General features: G+C 43.4%; 1 protein-coding gene and 1 pseudogene across 1 annotated transcript in view; both read left to right on the plus strand.

Annotated features, from left to right (window-relative positions):
* LOC126298052 (misshapen-like kinase 1) overlaps positions 1–20,609 on the plus strand; it is a 1,491,768-nt gene that overhangs the window by 1,033,981 nt on the left and 437,178 nt on the right. The gene's annotated exons all lie outside the window — the stretch shown is intronic.
* On the plus strand, positions 5,216–5,334 carry LOC126299891 (5S ribosomal RNA; annotated as a pseudogene).

The following is a 20,609-nucleotide window of genomic DNA, read 5'->3' on the forward strand; positions in this document are numbered from 1 at the left end:
TTCTCGTAGTCGACAATCTACTACTGCTTGTATCCTTTTTAGAAAAACGAGGCAAGAGACTGCCTGGCACCGAGAGAAGCGTGACACATCTCCAGTTTGTACTTTCGGTTAGATTTCCTATCAAGTAAATGATTTTAGCTGACTGAAAATTACTGGGCACAATGACATTTTAGATATCAATAAAATAGGAATTCCTTAGCAAATCTAACTGCGCCATCAAAATCATAAATCAGTGAACCAAAAATTTAGTATATAAATCACAATAATTTGTAAAACATAGCCCATGAAGTAATTTTTTATTTCTAATAAGTAATTATTCGCCAGAAGCAAATTTCAGACGAAAAAGAAAAAAATTATTAATTTACTCTAAAAGTGATACCAGGACAAAAGGAGACACTCCATTTAGCTACGTTTTATTCGCTGTATTTTCCCCAGTGGACCAGGACTGATAATTTGCAGACGGCAGTTCGGCAGCCGATGTTAACACGCCGTAAGCGACCAGCCGTGGCTACTCCACTTACGTACACGCAACGCGGACAAAATCGCGTGACTTGTCGACGTACGATGCAGCTTGTTATCATCCAGTCCAGCACAGCAGTTGCGCTCTCGTGTGTGTCTCACACATTCAGCACGTGGAAGCCACTGTACTTCTTCAGTGATAATGGTAGGCTTTAGGGAGCCACGGCTCTTCAAATAACACTGTACAGCTTACTTCGATGTAACTGGGTGCGACGTCAGCTATTTTTGTCAAAGCTCAGATTTACTAAGAGCTTATACATTTTGAATACTTACTCGCGCACTGACGAAGCGGCAAGTTTAACTTTAAAGAGCGTTAGTGAGACAGGAAGCGATTGAGTTGTATGTTGTTGTTTCTGCGCTCTTCAGTCCGAAGACTGGTTTGATGAAGCTCACTACGCTAGTCTATCCTGTTCAAGTCGCTTCATCATTGTATAACTAATGCATACTACGTCCACTTGATCTGATTACTGAACAACGTTTTCATGAAAACATATTGAGTCCCAACTTTACTTTCGATAAGGATAGAAACTGAAGTAATGAATTAAACTTTGTGCCAATGATAGGACTTGAACCCCAGTCTTCTGCTCTTTAAGTTGGTGGGGAGTTATCGACTACACCATCCTGCCAGTGTGGCTAACAGCGCGGCACGGCTTAGCTAGTCCAATGCCCTCCCTAACGCAAACGTCAGTTTACGCGTCACCTCATCCTGATTTTCCCCTTCTTCAAAAATGGTTCAAATGGCTCTGAGCATTATGGGACTTCACTTCTGAGGTCAGCAGTCCCCTAGAACTTAGAACTACTTAAACCTAACTAACCTAAGGACATCACACACATCCATGCCCGAGGCAGGATTCGAACCTGCGACCGTAGCTGTCGATAGGTTCCAGACTGTAGCGCCTAGAACCGCTCGGCCACCTTGGCCGGCTTTCTCCCTCTTAAATTGCCAGTATTTCCGAGGCTCTCCTGTGTTGGAATAGCGCTCCAGCTTTGTAGGTAATGGGGAAATTCTGCATTGGACTAGGGTAATCACCTGCAGCTGTGTTAGCTACAATGCAAGAGTGGTGTAATGAATAACACAGCTGGCTAGTAATTGGGAAACCTGGGTTCCAATCTCTGCCTTGGCACAAGTTTTAATTGATTTCTTCAGCTTCTATCCTTATCACTGTTCCCTGAAATCAATCCTTGATCTCCCTCTACAATTACTGGTGCCACACTTCCCTACATAATCAGATCTTTGATGCCTCAGGACGTGTCCTATCAATCGATCTATTCTTTTACTAAAGTGGTGCCATAACACTCCTTTCTTCCAAGTTCCATTCAGTACCTCCTCATTACTTATACTATCTATCCATTTATCCATTAGCATTCATCGGTAGCACGACATTTAAAAACTTCTGCTCTTTCCTATCCTGCCTGTTGTCCACATGTCACTTCCATATTGGGCTATGCAGCAGACAAATACTTTTAGAATTGGATTCGTACCACTTCAGTTTATATTACATGTTAAGGAATTTCCGTTTTTCAGAAAAAGGTTTGCTAGCAACTGGCATTCTGCATTTTGCGTCCTCTTTACTTCGCTCATCGTCAGTTATCTTGCTGCCAAAACAGCATTACTCTTCTACAACTTTTAGTGTCTCGTTTCCTAATCTAACGCTAAGTTCGTTAATGCCACAGTAAATGCATTGGAGTTACAACGCTAATAAAATCACTAGCGTATCAGAACGAGTAACTGAAATAGCTCAGTGATTCACCTATAAAAAATAACTGTTCAGTGCGACTAACTCAAACGTAATCATACCAAGCCGTGTTCTGGGGAACAAGGCGTACTCACAGCTCCGCAGCGAATCCCAGAACGACTTAAAAAAGCGCTGGCTAACGGCCGTTGCAGCTAGGATCCGTTTTCCTCCCAGCAGTTTGTGGGCGGACCTCTAACCAACTATAAGGACGAAAAGTGCAGGAACTGAAAGGTAACAACGTTACCAGACGTCTTTAGAGGAACTCTAAAAGTTGGAAACTCAACCCGATAGAAAAGAAACTCCCTGCCTCACCACTGGCATATTTGAAAACTTACTCCCGTAAATTCACACTTACAGATACCATTTACGGACAAGGCGAGGTTTAAAACAGGTGACTGGTTATCAAAATGAATACAACATGTTGTGTCCATACCAACTGCATTTCCGAAGGTTTTGACGAATAGCACAGATAACACCCGTGTAACCTGTAATCGAAATAACAAGGTAATATGAGTGTTGGAAAATGAAACTGGACTAAAGTAGACCCCTTTCGATATTTTAAATAAATTCACAAAGTTTGAAGTATAAAGACGCCCACTATACTGAGTCTTCATCCGATAAAAGTAGGGTATTTTCTGGAGGATCTTGTAAATCTGTTCGATCAGAATTATATCTGAGATTACATTGCACAGACACTAGTTTTTCTGTCCGCCTACCTGGTACGGACTTTTTTGTGAATCGGGCTATGAGCGGAACAGTTGTGTCCTGGCGCATTCTGGATTACAAAAAACACGAATGTTGCTTAGTAGACAGTCCTCGCCACCAGAATGGCGAAACCACGTTACTAGCAGCATCTCAGAGACAATCTTTGTAAAGAGAGCAACACCATCTCGAAATTCCGCTAGACTTGCCGCAGTAATTCCCAAATCAGATTAAAGCAAATCACTTAGTGTTGCTATATAGTCCTCTACTTGACTTCTTTCATCTGCAATAATACCTGCTCCCTTGTACCGGAGTCCAGAAGGGCTGATACTGTGTGGACTGTTTTGCACATAAATTCTTTCCAGCGTTTCAGTGCTACTTTTACAACTCCTTGGTCTGCTGTAGAAAATATTTTGCTCCCCTTCAGCAGCCCTTCTATATTTACTGAAATCCCAGCAAAAAACTCACGTACTTCAGAAAAAACGGTATTGTCTGCTTCTGCTCGCGTTGTAGCATCATACATAGCTTTCAGTAACTACAAGGCTTCTTCCAGTTTCTGCAATCTCTCATCCTTTAACACAGCGGTCTTCCCGGCCTTGTAGAACAGTACGTTAGTGCAAGCAGTTATTTCCAGTGCAGCTTCCACGTTGGTTAACAGTATATCAAAACATACTGCTACAGCAGCCCAGCGCGTCCGAGATTGAAATCTGATTGCGACAGATTATGTACTGTATTTCTCTTTCCGCTTACCCTAAAATCTCGCATTAGGGGTATGGCTGAAATTCAAAGATTTCATCATTGTTTTAGCTAATGGCTAATGTAATGTTTTTCTGGAGCCATAAAGTCTCTTATCATAAAGCTGATGCTGTGTGCTGCGCAGCCTATGCTGGCGATATGCAGATATTGTTGGTGTAAACTGTTGCCTGCAGCTAGCCTATTTCGAACATTGTTATAACAGCAACGAACTTCTCATTGTCTCTCTCACCGATAAGGTCGACGATGGTATCTAAACAGTATCGGGCAAGTTCCTTTTGCCCTCGAGGACGAATGCTCTTGTAAAATACTAGCTCCAGAGTGGTTATTACGAAATTAACAACACTGTGACCCGATGCATATGTCTGACCATCTACAATTTATTAATGCGATCGAATGTGACTTCTGCAGCTTCTGCATAAACGTCTTGTGCACACACTGGTTTTCAGTGAATAGAAGGACTCCCTCAAGCTAATGGCTTAGAACTAGATCTTATCTTCTGGAAGGATTCTCACTAGTATTTGGATCCTAACAGTGAATGCGGAACGCCTGTTGCATACACGTCTCGTGCAATACTTTCACCACCTTCTTCGTCTGTGATTATTGTGGACGGCACGGTAGATGATGTTATGAGCAGCGGTACATCTGTCCACTTAGATAGCTCTGCAGATCACGACATATTCGCTAATGTATAAGGTGTAGGCTCAACACTACTCTTCTCAACTTCCATTTGTGACTGCTTCCGTTCATATCTTGTACGCTGTCACGACACCATGCATTTAATAGACGACGAACATACCTGACGTTCACTGAGACGCTGGCGCATAATGATAGAGATTGTCGCAATATTTACATCTGGCTTCTGTTTTTCCATTTACAGTTAAGTGTTTCATACTGGTTCCAAAAACTGCCACGAAGCTGCATCGTTGTGGAATGTTTTGTAACTACTACGATCACAGACACTTCCACGGATTTATAAGTCTGCATAACGAGTAAACAAGCGCCTCATTCGATAGAGTGCACTATCTACAGCACCTCCTAGCACTTACCGCTCTTGCACTTCCTCTAACGAGCGTTTCCCCGTCCAGGGGTGTTTCGCAACCCCCAGCACACGTCTTCCGGGTTGCGGTAATTTAAGCAACTGAAATAACCTGTTATAAAACCTTTGCAAACTGAATCCCGTATCGCATTTTCATCCTTTTTACTCGTTTCAGTATAGCAAGGATGTAAAATTTGTTTTAGGTCGAAATCTGTTCTTTGTTAGTCCTATGTAAATTCATACCAGGATACGACTTAAACTAATGTATACTTTGCATTGTCAAAACAAACTACAGTATAGCATTTCCAGTGCACAGATGGGCACGTTCCGAAAGGCAATAAATTTTTTTAAAAAAATTTTAAGCCATGTCTACATGCTTTTCGTATCTAGGAGGATCGGTCTAGTAAGAGACACCCCACAACCCAGTAATTTTGCTGCATTCTACAAACAACATTGTCTAGCGCCTGCCAACGGCCTTGCCTCGTTGAATACACCTGTTCCCGTCAGAACACCGAAGTTAAGCGACGTCGGGCGTGGGCAGTATTTGATTAGGTAGCCTCATGGGTACACCAAGTGCTGTTGGCTGCTTTTCTTTCGCTTTTACGGCAAGTTGGTGTAGGTACGGTGGCGTAAAGTTCCTGATCACCAGACGTTGCGTCAACGTCCTGGATTAAATTGCAAACGTCTGCGAAGTATGTCATGAAATGAGGGCATGTGACGCTGTTGACAGCGAACCGTCCCGTGGATGGGCACATTAAGCTCGACGGTTCCCATGGTGCTATTCAGGAGTAGTCTGTGTGCACGCACCGTGTTTCACCCTATCCCTTCTCTAATCGTCATCCACTACAAACATGACACCACGCTACATACACCCATTACTGTCACTAAAACTTACCAGACACACTTAAACACACAACTCTCATACTTCTCGAAGGAAAGTTGTCATTGTGCGCCAGAGACAGAAAAACCTTTGCCATTACGCGGCTGAACCTGCCCTTCGAGGTCTCCCAACCAACAACGTCATACGACTTATCTGGGGCTCGTCGGGGGTGTAAAGCGTCATATGAGAGCACCACATCTTGTGTCCACCCCCTTAGCTGAATAGTCAGCGCGTCTGACTGCCATGCAGTGGGCCCGGGTCCGATTCCCGGCCGGGTCGGAGATTTTCTCCGCTCGTCGACTGGATGCTGGGTTGTCCTCGTCATCATTTCATCATCATCGACACGTAAGTCACCCAGTGTTGCGCCAACTCAAAAGACTTGCAACTCGGCGGCCGAACATCCCTAGGTGGGGATTCCAGGATATCAATTTCATACGATCATTTCATTTCACAGCAGCTTGAGGACATTGTGGCACAGAGAATTAATAATGTACCTTCAATTAATATGTTCTATTGCTACAAGTTATGTAACCGACGAAAAGTTCTCAAGTTAACACTCAAGCAATATCCTCGTCTTTAAGCACCGTTTCCAAAAGTTTCCTACACTTTATCTTCAGGCGAAGTACCGAGTTCCTCTAGGATGTGATGTAAGATTGTATTCTCCTGATGGTATGGTGCGATCTAGCCTATTACAGCAGGCCACTTCTTACAGGTCTCGTCCTGACGCTACAGTACTTCAACGGTGAGGGATTTGGTGTACGCCGTCTGACTGCGAATCGTATAAGCTTTGATCTATTTGTTTTACTTATTTGTCTTTAGTGTTCCTAAGGGCGAGATACGGAATCAACCCGTCAGTCACGTAAATATGCAGGGTGACAATTATTGAACTATATGGGGAAAAAACGTAAATTAGATAGAAACTGCGGTGTGCACACACGTTATTCAACACGTAATCGTCACTACAGATATTCGGATTTAGGTTATGACATGTTCGATATGCATGCCATTATTGACGATGACGCGGCGCAGACGAATATAGAAAATCCACATGACCCGCTGAAGTGTCGAAACATCGATGCTGTCGATGACCTCCGGAATGGCGGTTTTCAGCTCAGCAATGGTTTTGGGGTTTTTGTTGTACACTTTGTCTTTCACACAGGCGGTTTTCAGCTCAGCAATGGTTTTGGTGTTTTTGTTGTACACCTTCTCTTTCGTACAGCCCACAAAAAGTAGTCGCATGATCCCGAGAATATGGCGGTCAATCGAGGCCCATAGCAGTGGCCTCTGAGTACCCCAGAGCCAGAATGCGGTCCCCAAAGTGCTCCTCTCCTGCTTCGATGGGGCCGAACTACGTCTTGCAAGAACCACATCTTATCGAAATCAGGGTCACTTTGGATAATGAGGATGAAACCATCTTCCAAAACTTTCACGCACCGTTCGTTAGTCACCGTGCCAACAAGGAATATCGCACCGTTTATTCCGTGACTGGATATTGCACACCACACAGTCACCCGTCGAGGTTGAAGAGACTTCTCAATCGCGAAATGCGGATTCTCAGTCCCCTAAATGCGCCAATTTGACTTATTAACAAACCCATCCAAATGAAAGTGAGCTTCGTCGCTAAACCAAACCATATTGATCATACTAATTCCTATCATTCCCCGAGGCCAACCGTGTATTTTGAACGTCCTAACGCAAACTGTTCAGAAGTTATGACGATTTTATTTCATATAGTTCAATAATTATCATCCTGTACATAGGAAGACAAGTTTATCGAAATGCAGACATCATAGTTCATAGCAGCAACTGTAAGACACAGTATAGCACGGAACATTAAATATCTCCACGTACGTAGTAGATACTGTAGCTGCATATTACTGTATGCTGGCGTGAGCGTTTAGCGCAGCTTACAAAACTGCAGTCGGCTTTTGCTTTTGCGCTGTCCATTTTGCAGTGCTGAGGAGAGGACTTTGGCCTCTTCGTACGGTACGTACTGTCACTCGTCAGTGAAAGGTTCTCCCTATTTTTTCTTTTATATTTCGATTTCACTATCTCCATTTCATATAACAAACACTCTGGCTGAAAGCCGTCAGCAGAAGTCGGCTCGAGGTAAGCGTTGTTGACGCTGCACTGTAGAATTTTTGGCGCTCATTGGTGTGTTGTCGCTTCGGTAGAAACTTGTGTTGTTTGTAGCGAAACGCAGCAGAGCTACTACACGAACTGGAGAAACAGGCAAAATTGACGTAATGATACTATAGTGTGCTCCATAGTTTGGTGTGTAGCTCCAGCAGTATACAGCCAATGTGGAAGTGGCTCCGTGGTTGAAACGATTAACAGTAAAGCGTATGTTTACAATGGCAGTGTCGCCGAAGTTTTGACACACATTTTCCATCGTCTAGGAACCACACGGGACCAGTAGCGCCTGACGTAGATGAGACTTTGCTTTTCCGCCATCTATTAGTATGCTAGGACGCCGGACTTGGATGCAGAGGCGTTAGCAGTGTCCGATCCCTATCGTGCGAATCTCCAATGAACAAGTACAGCCTCTCGCGAGATGCACAACTGGCGGAGCGCCCTAGTCCGTACAGCAGAGTATTGCTCTTCGTAAAGCGGCATCTCGGTACCTGTCATTCGGTCAACCTCTGGTGTCTTGTTTACGTGTCTGGATTTCTGTTTTGATACTGTCAACTTTGCCTCGCGTCAGCTTGGGCTTGTTTTTGGATTTCAGTTGATCTACTCCGACAGTCTCGTCGTCTGCTTGCTTAGTGACTCCTGTTGCCCCGGCAGTTCTGCTCAGCTAATACTCTAGTCACCAATAGTAGACATTCCTTCCCGCAAACGCTTAAGGTCTCGGAAAAAAGAAAAAGAAAACTAGAAAATAATATCGTTCTGAAAACTGGGCGCTTAGGGTATAGGTATCAAAATTATAGCAAACTCCGTGGCGCTATCGTCCTATAAGTTATTGGCCATCGGATCGATCGTTGCTTCACTCTCCGCCCAAAGTCGAACCGAACTCGAACAACGACGTGGTTGGAGAACTCTCTGAAATAATCACACGGGGCGTGTCGCCAGCAACGGTCGGAGCTGTCGGTTAGATTTGCCACACCAACCACACAGATTCTTCTTTTTCCGAAGATGTACACTACGTCGATCCCGGGCGCAGTGAATATGAGTCACCGGTGCGCTTTCCTTCTCTGTGTTATCACACATTGCACGTAACTGACTCCAATTGTACCGGAGTAGCAGGACGTATCAGGGACATAGTTGTCTCTAGCCGCGTTGAAGCAAAACACAGACTTTCTAATATTTCCACCAAGTTGGCCCCTGCTCAGAGGTAGCATCTTTAGTCCGCTGTTTTTGCTGTGAGACTTTAATGACACTACAATGAAACAGGTAAAACTCTTCCTCACCGAAATGATGAGGTCTGTGATACTAATATTGAGATTCTAGCTGTTTTTTTATTGTGAACGTTTCTTCAGATAACGTAGGAAACTGAACATTAGGGTACACTTACAGGAATTACTCACAAAAAATATGTTCTCAAAGGGGATCTTTGAATTTTGTATCAACTGCGCTACCGGATTCGCTGTTGGAGCATAAGATACTTAGCTATTAAAATTCTGTAGTTTTCATTTATTCGCCTCTATATCCAGGAAGTTCATATCAAATAAAATTTAAACTTCTATTTAATTGGTGAATATACACACAGCGACTGGATGAGTGAAACGTCAGGGCAGATTTATAGTATCATCCTTCCTTTGCACATAGAACGACGGAAGCAGTCTCCAAGACAAAAGAAAAGACGCATCACGAAGGAATTATCTGAATGAGACAGAATTCAGTAGATGTGATGTACATGTACAGGCAAACAGATGATTACAATTTCAGAAAAATTGGATCGTTTATTAAAGAGAAAGTGCTTCAGAAATTGAGCAAGTCAGTAACGCGTCGGCCCAACTATCACCATTATGCAAACAGTTATTCGGCTTGGCATTGATTTATAGAGTTCTTGGATGTCCTCCTGTGGAACATCGTGCCAAGTATTGTCCAACTGGCGCGTTGGATCGTCAATATCGCTAGCTGGTTGGAGGACTCTGCTCATAATGATCCTAACTTTCTCACTTTGGGAGAGATAAGACGTAGTTGCTGGCCAAGGCTGGGTATGGTAAGCAAGAAGATTAGCGGTAGAAACTCTCACCGTGTGCAGGCGGGCATTATTTTGCTGAAATGTAAGTCCAGGATGGCTTTCCATGAAGGGTATCAAAATGGGGCGTTGAATATCGTCTACGTACCGCTATGCTGTAAAGGCTGACAATCAAATGTGTTCTGCAATGAAAAGAAATGGAACCTCAGGCCTTGATTTCTGGTTGTCAGGCGACAGTCAGGTTAGTATCCGCGGCTGTCTGGGGCGTCTCCAGACATGTATTTGCTGGTCATCGAGGCTCATTTTGAAGCGGAACTCATCACTGAACACAAATCTACTCCAGTCAGTGAAGGTGTTGTCGTTGCGGGATTTTGTACACGAACTGATCGCTAGATTATTTTCCATAAATGTTCGATGGAGTTCATGTCGGGTGATTTAGGTGGCTAAATAATTCACTCTAATTGTCCCGAATGTTCTTCAAACCAATTGCGAACAACTGCTCCCAGTGACTCTGTGCATGGTCATCCATAAAAATTCCATCTTTATTTGGGAATATGAATCCATGAATGGCTGCAAATGGTCTCCAAGTAGCGGAACGTAACCATTTCCAGTCAATGATTGGTTCAGTTGGACCAGAAGACCCATTACATGTAAATGCAGTCCATATCATAACGGAGACACCACCAGCTTGCACAGTGCCTTGTTGGCAACTTTGGCCCATGGCTTCGTGGAGACAGCGCCACACTCAAACCCTACCATCAGCTCTTACTAGCTAAGGTCAGGAACCATTTTGCCAGGCCACAGTTTTCCAGTCAACTAGGCCCCAGCCGGTATGGTCACAATCCCAAGAGAATGCTGCAGGCGATGTCGTGCTTTCAGCAAAGGCACTCGCTTCAGTCGTCTGCTGCTATAGCCTTAACACCAAATTTCGTCACACTGCCCTTACTGATGCGTTCGACGTACGTTCCGTATTGATTTCTGCTGTTGTTTCATTCAGTGTTGCTCGTCTGTTAGCAGTGACAACTCTACACAAACGTCGCTGCTCCCAGTCGTTAAATGAAGGCCGTCGGCCCTGCATTGTCGGTGGTGAGAGGTAATGCCAGACATTTAGTATTCTCAGCACACTCTTCACACTATGGATATCAGAATATTGATGTCCCTAACGATTTCCGAAATAGAATGTCCCATGCCTCTGGCTCCAACTGTTATTCCGCGTTCGAAGTCTGTTAATTCCCGTTGTGCGGCCACAATCATGCCGGAAACCTTATCACACGAAACACCTGAATACAAAGGACTGCCTTTTTATACCTCTTGTAAGCGATACCACCACCATCTGCACATGTGCTAATCGCTGTCCTATGACTTGACACCTCAGTGTAAGCGAAAACACAAAAACTTCAAGATTAAAGTTTAGACAAACTGACGACTACAAAAGTCAACGTAGACAAATTTCTTAACCTCTCAGCTCTCCTCGGTGCGACTCATTGATATTGTGTTCTGTCGAGTTGTTGTTTTTATCTTATTCACAATATTCCCATGACTGACACAGCCGTCTTCTTCAGGTACAACGCAGAACCTGAAGGAAATAGCTGGGTCGCAATACTCTGCATAAGATGCAAGTAAAGACTCGACAGAATACGTGGAAGCACAGTATCAAATTTTTAATAAAGCTATTTATCGTTAAAGACTGAAAAAACTGTTACATTCACAAAAGTGATGAAACTTACATCTCCAGCGTCTGTGCGAGGCATGGCATCGTCGCACGAAGTTCTGTAGTAGCCATTTGTACGACCCAAAGTTTGTGGCACAGACCGCGTCAAGTCTAGGCAGGAAACCTGAAACATCCCCTTTGAACAATTATACATGACTGTGCTTAAACTGACACACAATATTTTTTAGCGCAACGCAATCTGACTTTCAATAATCCCTACAAAAGAATGGCCCTGACTAACATTAACCTATACCTTTTACATATCACGTACCTCACAAAAATCTTCGTTACTCGAACTACTGCAATACAGCGAGCGCCACTACTGGCAGCTAAATAAAAGATTCAAACTACGGAAGGCACTAACTACTGATAGGCATAGTTAGCAAATGAAAGATTTTAATAGAGAACAAGCAATGTATTTACCTTAATAGTCATAATATATATAGCAGTTCACGACATCGATTCTTACAAATGTACTGTTTCTGATGGACACACCTCCCGATTATCCATTCTCAAAAATCCCCCATCTCAGTTCCCCACATCCACCACTGCTGGCGGCTCATCTCCAACTGCGCAACGCTACGCGCTGTTAATAGCCAACTTCCCAACACTACAATGGCGAATATTACAATGCTAACCAGCCACACACTGTACACAGCACAGCCAGTGATTTTCATACAGAGCGCTATGTGGCATTACCAGTAAGGAAACCTAAACAGCCTACTTACAAACCCTCTAAAGGCGCCTCATATGCAAGATTTTCCAAATGAAACTTCAAAAAAGGAACCTTTTGGGCTCAGACCAGGTGAACGAGGTACTGGACCTTCTCTGTCCGTCTCACGACGAAGATGTATATCATTTTAGAATCACGAGCCACGAAGACCAGGAGCGATGTGTCGTACCAACTTGGCAGTATGTCTCTCAGAAACACAGCGTAAACTCATCAGTTAAACTGACAGTGAGGCCTGTCTTAGATTGCGGCCGCCCCACATAATTGAGAAGGCTCGGAGTAGCATTTCTTGCAAGCATTACTAGTCCTCTACTGTGGAATGATGAGGCAATGCTTAGATGTCTCGTGAGATCTGTTTTAGATAACAGTTTTAAAAATTGACCACTGACCTTAAAGAGCTACATTGTATTGGGACGCTCAGCATATGTTACCACTGATAAAATAAAAGTGGTCCCTACCTTTATTCTAATGATTACTCTTAAACAGGGATCCGCTGAGATGAGCATGGGATTCTGTTCGTTCCTTATGAAGTCACTGATTGAGCGCTGCCGAAGTTGATAACTAAACATTAAGACACGCAACGGAAAAACACCGTGGTCTCGGCACGCCACGACTACGCAGTGGCAGTCGATTCCATGAGGGTTTAGTATGCATACCGGAGATATCGATTGAAGACACGAAGTCTGTAAATGAGTCCGCGATCATGTGTAAGTACTTTCCTGGTAAAGATCCGGCTTGATCACATAAATTCTATAATTCACAATTACTGCTTTCGGCCATTGCCATCTTCTGATCTTTTATAGTAGAAAACAGTGCTGTAATCAACTAAGTTCAGTTAGCTGAAGTAAAATCTACAAGAGGGCTAGTGATCATTAAATCTTTTATAGTGCGCTTTTTTATTTTAAGTAATGGTTTTACCTCATTCTTGGCCTGACTAGGCACAAATTTATCACTTGAAGAGATTCCCTAAAATAAAAATGCGCACTATTAAAGATATAATGGTCACTAGGTCTGTTGTAGATTTTGCTTCAGCTAACTGAACTGAGTTGGTTACACCAATGTTTTTTCTATTTGTAACAGATCTGAAGAGGGTAATGCCCCAAACCGGTAACTTCGAATTGTGCAATTTATGCGATGAAGACGGACCATTGCAAGTAGAATACGGAAGCTAATTAATACCTTTGGCATTCTTTGTGACAGAAAAATCTTTTTGAAATAGGTGGCTCTGATTGTTGAACATGCGGAGATTACAAGGCAAAATTGAGTGTGAGGAGAAGTTAGACCACCTGCAGATCATAAATGACCAAAATGGACATTTATTACAATGAAACTCTACTACTATCCAGAAAACATCAAATACACTATCGACAAATATTTATCCTATGTGGTCCCTTATACACACGGAAAAACATTAATACACTTCGTTAACCTAGACAACAGCTATCACCTTCCATGAGGATTTGGGATATGATTTCCGGAAACTCTTGAGGAATCAATAATTCTGGGCTGCACAGAAAAATGAGTCACACAGGAGAGAACCACGGAAACTAATTCAAGCTATGCCAGTGCAAGACGAGACCTTCGGATACAGGGAGTTTCGAAGGGTGGAAACAGAAGTCCATTAAACCTGACAGAAACCCAATTGTTCTGTTCAATCCTGATATGTGGAAACATACCGTACATATTAGGGTTCCTTTTACGAATTAAATTTAGCACCATGCTATTACAGAGGATAACTGGGGGTAGACTTTGGGATAGGAGATAGAGAGGGAAAAAAATCTATAAAATGTGATACATTAAATTATTATGGTCTATTTAGAGGTTCGTTACATTCACGAAATTTAGATGAATCTAATCCGAAAGCTTCCTGATCGCAAATCAGATTCAGATACATGTGGCATTCGGCTACACACAAAGGAAAAGTTCGAAATTGAGGATGTATATTAGAGAAAGCATGATAAAGAGCGCGCGAATGTATGCAGAAAAATCGCCGAGTCTGGTTAATAGATAGAATTATAAGGAGAACTGAGTCTACTAGAAATCAGCACAGGGCCTATCATTCATGATACATGATGTCTGTTACACCTGATCATTTTCTTTCATATAACGAACTGTGACGAACTTGCACTCTATGACTTTTCTTGTATTAGTTATTTGAATTTGGGTGGAAACAATGAACTTAACCAAAACGATTATGATGAGGGCATGTGGTCTGATCCAGACTAAGAACAAAGCACAGTTCACGCATTATGCTTGAATTTAGTTCTATACAAGACGTTATCTACATAAAAACATTATTGATTGGTAAACAGATGTAAATGCGACGATTCCTTCATCACTATTCACATTCTAGACTACACAAAGCGATCTGAGCCTAAAACGGGTCATGGTCCAAAGAACAGGGCTACTCATGACACGACGGCTGCCACAAGAGTGTCTTAAAGAGCCAGCGACTGGAACGCCGTTGGAGACAGTGCATCTTTATTTACATGTTGGGGGAGAACTCCACTACATTATAGGTCTAGATCCTGTAGAACGGACCAAACAAACGGGAAAACTCTGAGTTCACGCCATCCTATGTAAATAGACGTCTATGGAAGGTGTCCAGTGAGATTTATATGGCTATATTCTGACTAAAGGAAACACATGTGACCTTCACCGGGTTTTTTAAATCACTTGCCCATGCCTCATACCTTACAGAAATTATTCAGAGGGTGGTAAGGGAAAGGAAGGGGTTGCTGATTTTAAAAGAAATAAAACATTGGCGCTCCATCGCATCCTTTTCCAAAGTACCGTCAGATGGTCAACTAGACAGTAAAAACGACATAAGCGAAATATTAATAAGGCATGAAATTAGAAAAAATACGAAAGAGGGCAAAAAGACAGACCCGTCTGAACCTATAGAGAAAGTGCTATCACACAGTTACAGTTGAACTGCACTAGAAGAAACAGAGAACGCAAATGACTTTTGTTGCTGAGTTATTGCAATCTCGGCTCGCCACAAGGTGGGAAATGAATGAGTAAGGGAGCTAACAGCATATGGAGATCCTATCAGCAGCGACAAAAATTGGAAACTTACAGCTGGCGCCAAAGTAAACTATTAGTTTTGATGCGTACGTTAAAATTTACAGCAAGTTTCTGCCTTCACCCATGATGAACACAACATCGTGAAATTAGTTGAATCTGTATTATCTGGCAAATCAAAATTAAGATCTTGCCAGGATACTAGCTAGCACTGTCGTTTTACATCAGAGAAACTAGGAAGGAAATTAGTAACAAATGGTTAAAATGGCTCTAAGCACTATGGAACTTAACATCTGAGGTCATCAGTCCCCTAGACTTAGAACTACTTAAACCTAACTAACCTAAGGACATCACACACATCCATGCCCGAGGCAGGATTCGAACCTGCGACCGTAGCAGCAGCGCAGTTCCGGACTGAAGCGCCTAGAACGCTCGGGCACAGCGGCCGGCAAATTAATAACAGCGTTTTCTTCTTATTTTACTTAGCGGTAACCCCGTCGCGTACTGGGTCCACTGTACTCGTAGGATTAGCCAAATTTATTGTTGTTTTACTTACTATGTAGATGCAGGTCCTGTCACTGTTGTCGTCAGTTTTCTAAGGGAGGGATGTTGTGTGCGCCACCTCCTTGTCAACTGCGTAAACTCTGTTGCTTGTGTGATCGTATTTTAAATGTTTAAGCATCGTGTTGTCTGAGGGGACGAGACTAGCATTTGCCTGAACGAACATTGGAAACCACCATCAGGCTGCACTGCACCCCAGCCACAGTCGTTAATTAACCGTGCGCATCCGATCAAGGTATGTCACACCATCCCGTGGCGCGTTCCACTATACGAGCAAGTGGAGTTAGCAACAGTGTACAGCTCCAGCAGTCTTACAAGTGGAGCGCTAACACACTACACGTCTATGCGACAGTGCCCTGCCTAGAAAAACAGTTTAACATTTTTTAACAATACTTCTCACTCATTATCACTATGACATTTATACACAGTATAACTTAAGCGAATCCATGTTTTGTGTGAGTAAACCACTGGTTCCTTTAACATTGATGATTCACTTTTTAGAAAAAATCCAGTATTGTATACATTTTGAAGCTATGTAGCCTCGTTCGCACATGATTACTAGTTTATTCTGGCACCGTATGAAACTAAATCTAATAGACAGAACAACTTTTCGCAGAGTATCCTTGTTAGCCATGAAGCCTGTTTCTGTGAGATAATAGTTGCTCGAGTTTGATGGCCCCTGCAGTGGAAAGGCTTAGCTGAGGTGGTGGGTTGACGTCAGCATGCTGACGGCTGGTGGCTCAAGAATACAGCGGTTGCTGATGCAACGGCCGCCCAGTGGCCGACATGACGTCAGAAGCGGAGCAGGTCTGCTAACACGGAGCGCCTGCGGCAGTACGTGCACCGTCTTGGCACAGTTTTGCAATTCGGGGCAGCGTGCGCCTGCAGACGCGGAAGCAATCGGTGATTCTTCGCCGCGCGGGATTAGCCGAGCGGTCTCAGGCGCTGCAGTCATGGGCTGTGCGGCTGGTCCCGGCGGAGGTTCGAGTCCTCCCTCGGGCATGGGTATGTGTGTTTGTCCTTAGGATAATTTCGGTTAAGTACTGTGTAAGCTTACGGACTGATGATTTTAGCAGTTAAGTCCCATAAGATTTCACACACATTTAACATTTTTGGTGATTCTTCTAGTGGAAGACAGCTCCCAGCAGCGGAGGAGTATAGCGTCAGTTTATCAGCACAATTAAGAACAGATGAGCGGGTGCACCGCCAAGGTGAAAAAAGGCTACCAAGTCCAGCTGTGACTGAAGTGAACCCAAATTGGCGCACCCAGATGGAAGCCGCCTAGCCTACGTGACTGGACCTAGAACCAATAGACGCCTAGTCGAAAGTGGAACCTAAGAATGATAGTGGCAGTTCCCAAAAACATGACACCCTGTTGCCTGGCGTCGACCCCCGTGACAGCAGGTGCAGCAACTCTGTGAAAACCTGTATTGAAAATTTTAGGTATTTATACAGATACGGTACTCACTTGCTGTACCGAAGTTAGAGTTGTAAAACGACCGTAGGCTACCGTAGACTATCATACATTAGCGTGACTACAGTAGTCTTCCTAGCAGCCTCCGTCAGTTCACTTCGTAACCGCGTTATCTGTACGGCTGGTGTGTTGCAGACCTATCGGGTGTTACCTCATTTCGATGGCTTTGTTTGCGTATGGGATCAGTGCCATCCGAAATTCCCATAGAAATCGGAAGCTGTGAAACCTGTCAAAACCGACTCAGGATGTAGAAACGGCGGCGTAGTCTACAGAACATTTTTATTCTATATATTTATCCTCCCGTCTGTTAGTTAAAGGTAAACAGAATTTATGGCAGTGTTTAAATCAGGATGTACTCGAAAATTGTTGATTTGTAATGCGAAACAGAGGGAAGCTGTAGCAAAAATAAAAATAATAATAAAGATTAATCACTTAGCGCTAGAAAACGCAATTTCTTAAAAGAAGGTAAAATTAAGAAATTCCACAAAACAGAAACGTATAAAACACCGCTTCAATACTTCATCGGGCTTACATAAAACATGATTCTGTTATTCATAAACATCTTCCACATTTATCAATAATAACAGGAAACTCTAGTGTTTGATCATGATGAAGAGCTTACTACTGAGTACAAAATAACTATAATTGCATAGATTTTTGTATGTTTGTGTATGTAAACTGTACTTGTATCAAAAGTAAATGCTCTGGTTACATAAAAGCGCAAAAGTTACCCGATGAACTATTACTTATTACTTACAAAATGCAATTGATACTTTGTAAGGATATAGATTACACAGTAGGCTAACACTGAACGATGTGCGGTTCTAATGATGTGCAAAACAAACAAATAAACAAGGGGAAGTCATCGGTTTCCAGTTTGTCCCTCACATATACATTTGTATTTTTTTCCCTACCAATGATACCAATACTACCGATAAACCTACCATTTATTAAGTCATTTATGTCTGTACCGAAAGTACCAAACAGTAACACTGATAGAGTGCAACTCTAGCCGAGGCACTGCTTCTAACCACGACAACCAAAATAAGGTGACGGCCGGAAGGTGTGTCAAATGGCCTGCCACTGCCGTTCCACTGCGTAGTCAGTACTGCGAGCACTGATCAGTGACCTGCAATTTGGAAACCAGCTGGCGGTATTACTGCAACTCATTCAAAGTTGCTTTGGTTCGCTCCGTAGTCACTGGCATCTACGGCCCGCTCTCAACGGCTGCGGCAGTACTTCTATTTCATTTACAAGGGAACTCCTTAGATTTGGCGGTAAGATGGTCCTGTGGATAGCCCGTTAAAAACCGAATACAGATCAAGTATGAACTCAGGAAAAAGGTGTACTGAACAGTGAAAAAAGAAGCAAAATAGAAACAGACAACGGTCAAGATTAAGATGTGCAACATCGAACGACCTGGAAGAGCCACGGCGTCGTGGTGATGTCGTCATGGTGTTGAACTGCAAAGCCGGAGATTTGTCTTCAAACTTCCCTCGTGCTTCATACTTTCTTTTCCTCACACAATTATGAACTGTCCGTCCGGTCACTGAATTGTCTGTTCGTTGTATTCAAATTTGGGTCGAAGTCATGGTGTAACGTCCGTTTCAAACAGCGATGTGTACGGAGGGGACCTATAGCGAAGTTGATCCTGCACAATTATTCTGTTAGTAGCCAAAAGGAAGTGGCTCTCGAATGGGAAGCGCAAACGTTTGAGGATAAAGTGACAAGTCCATCGAACCCTCCACCGGGAAACACTTCTGACATGTCATACACGACATTGGTGACAGTATGTGTGTCATATGATTGGAATCTCTCATTGACGAACCTAACTTGTACGCCTGGTAAGTGAATGACTGAGATATGCCTCTTTGCCCATTTCGGGTGTTCGTATGAATGTGAATGTGATTACTGCCAAAGAATTGACATAATTGTTTGTCACATAGGCTGCAACAATTGAAAGTAATAGCTTCACAATCACACAATTTTCCCTGTGCTCTTTCAAAACATATGTTTTTAACGTTTTTGATGTTCTGTTCCGTTTTGTACGTTTTCACTGTTGAATTCCTTTTTTTGTAACGTAGTTCACTCCCGTTTATTTGGTTTGTGATAGGCCTATGCGGTATCTCGCCTGCTCTCCCTATTCATTACATTTGCTTGCGATGGTAATATATTCTCACCACATTACTCATATTCTACAACCACTGTACAGTATGACAATTTCCAGGATTACAAGAAGAGAACAGACACATCAAAGACCGAACGGACAGTTCATAATTCTGCGAAAAAAATGATGGTGCGCACGGGAGAACTAAACACGGATCTCCCGTTTTGCAGTCAATCACCGTGACGACGTAACCACGGCGCCGTGGCTCTTCCAACTCGCTTGATGTTGCACATCTTGAGCTTGGGCCGTTCACTGTTTCTATTTTGCTTCTTTTTCCACAGTTCATTGCATAGTTTTCCAGTTATCATGCTTGATCTGTGTTTAGTTTTTGACAGGCTCTCCACTGGGCCATCTTACCACTAAATCTGAGGGGGCTGCAATGGGGAGTTTCCCTTGATAGTAGTGACGAAAAATCGTGATGGCGCTATAGCTGGTCACATCCTAGAAATCGCAACTCTATCCATACCTTCAGTGGGATATTTATTGTGTGCACCTTTGGACACATACTAGAATCCCACTCCGCGCAGCATTGTGTCCCTCCTCCCATAATTTGCACTCTGTCGACTTTCTCATACTTGACATTTTGTTACTTAATTCCGTCATAATTGTCATCTGCACTCGTCCAGACGTCGTGGGGTTGGGCAGCCACCCCTTATTACAGATGTCGGACGTCGTTGGCAGAGCAAACAGATGAAACAGGACAGGTGGCGAACTGTGGCGGAACTAACATCATACATTAATGGTGGGCAGAGCACAAGCCTGTCTGAATACACAGTGCACTCAATACTCCTAACGATGGGCCCCCGCAGCCGACGACCCATGCATGTGCCACTGTCAACACCGCTACATCGGCAACTACGACTGAAACGGGCACGTGACCATCGGCAATGGACGTTGGCGCAGTGGCAGAGCGTTGCATGGTCTGATGAATCCCGATACCTTCTACATCATGCCGATGGGAGGGAGCGAATCTGTCGTCTTCCAGGGGAGCAACTCCTTGACATCTGTACTGCGGAACAGAGTGAAGCTTGCGGCAGCTTCATTGAGCTCTGGGGAACATTCGCGTTGGCATTCATGGATCCATTGTAGATCGTGCAAGGCACCATGTCAGCCAAGGAGTGCCGTACACTAGTTGCAGACCATCTACACCCCTTCGTGATGATCATGTT

Source organism: Schistocerca gregaria, chromosome X (assembly GCF_023897955.1).
Source record: "Schistocerca gregaria isolate iqSchGreg1 chromosome X, iqSchGreg1.2, whole genome shotgun sequence".
Taxonomy (NCBI): Eukaryota; Metazoa; Arthropoda; class Insecta; order Orthoptera; family Acrididae; genus Schistocerca; species Schistocerca gregaria.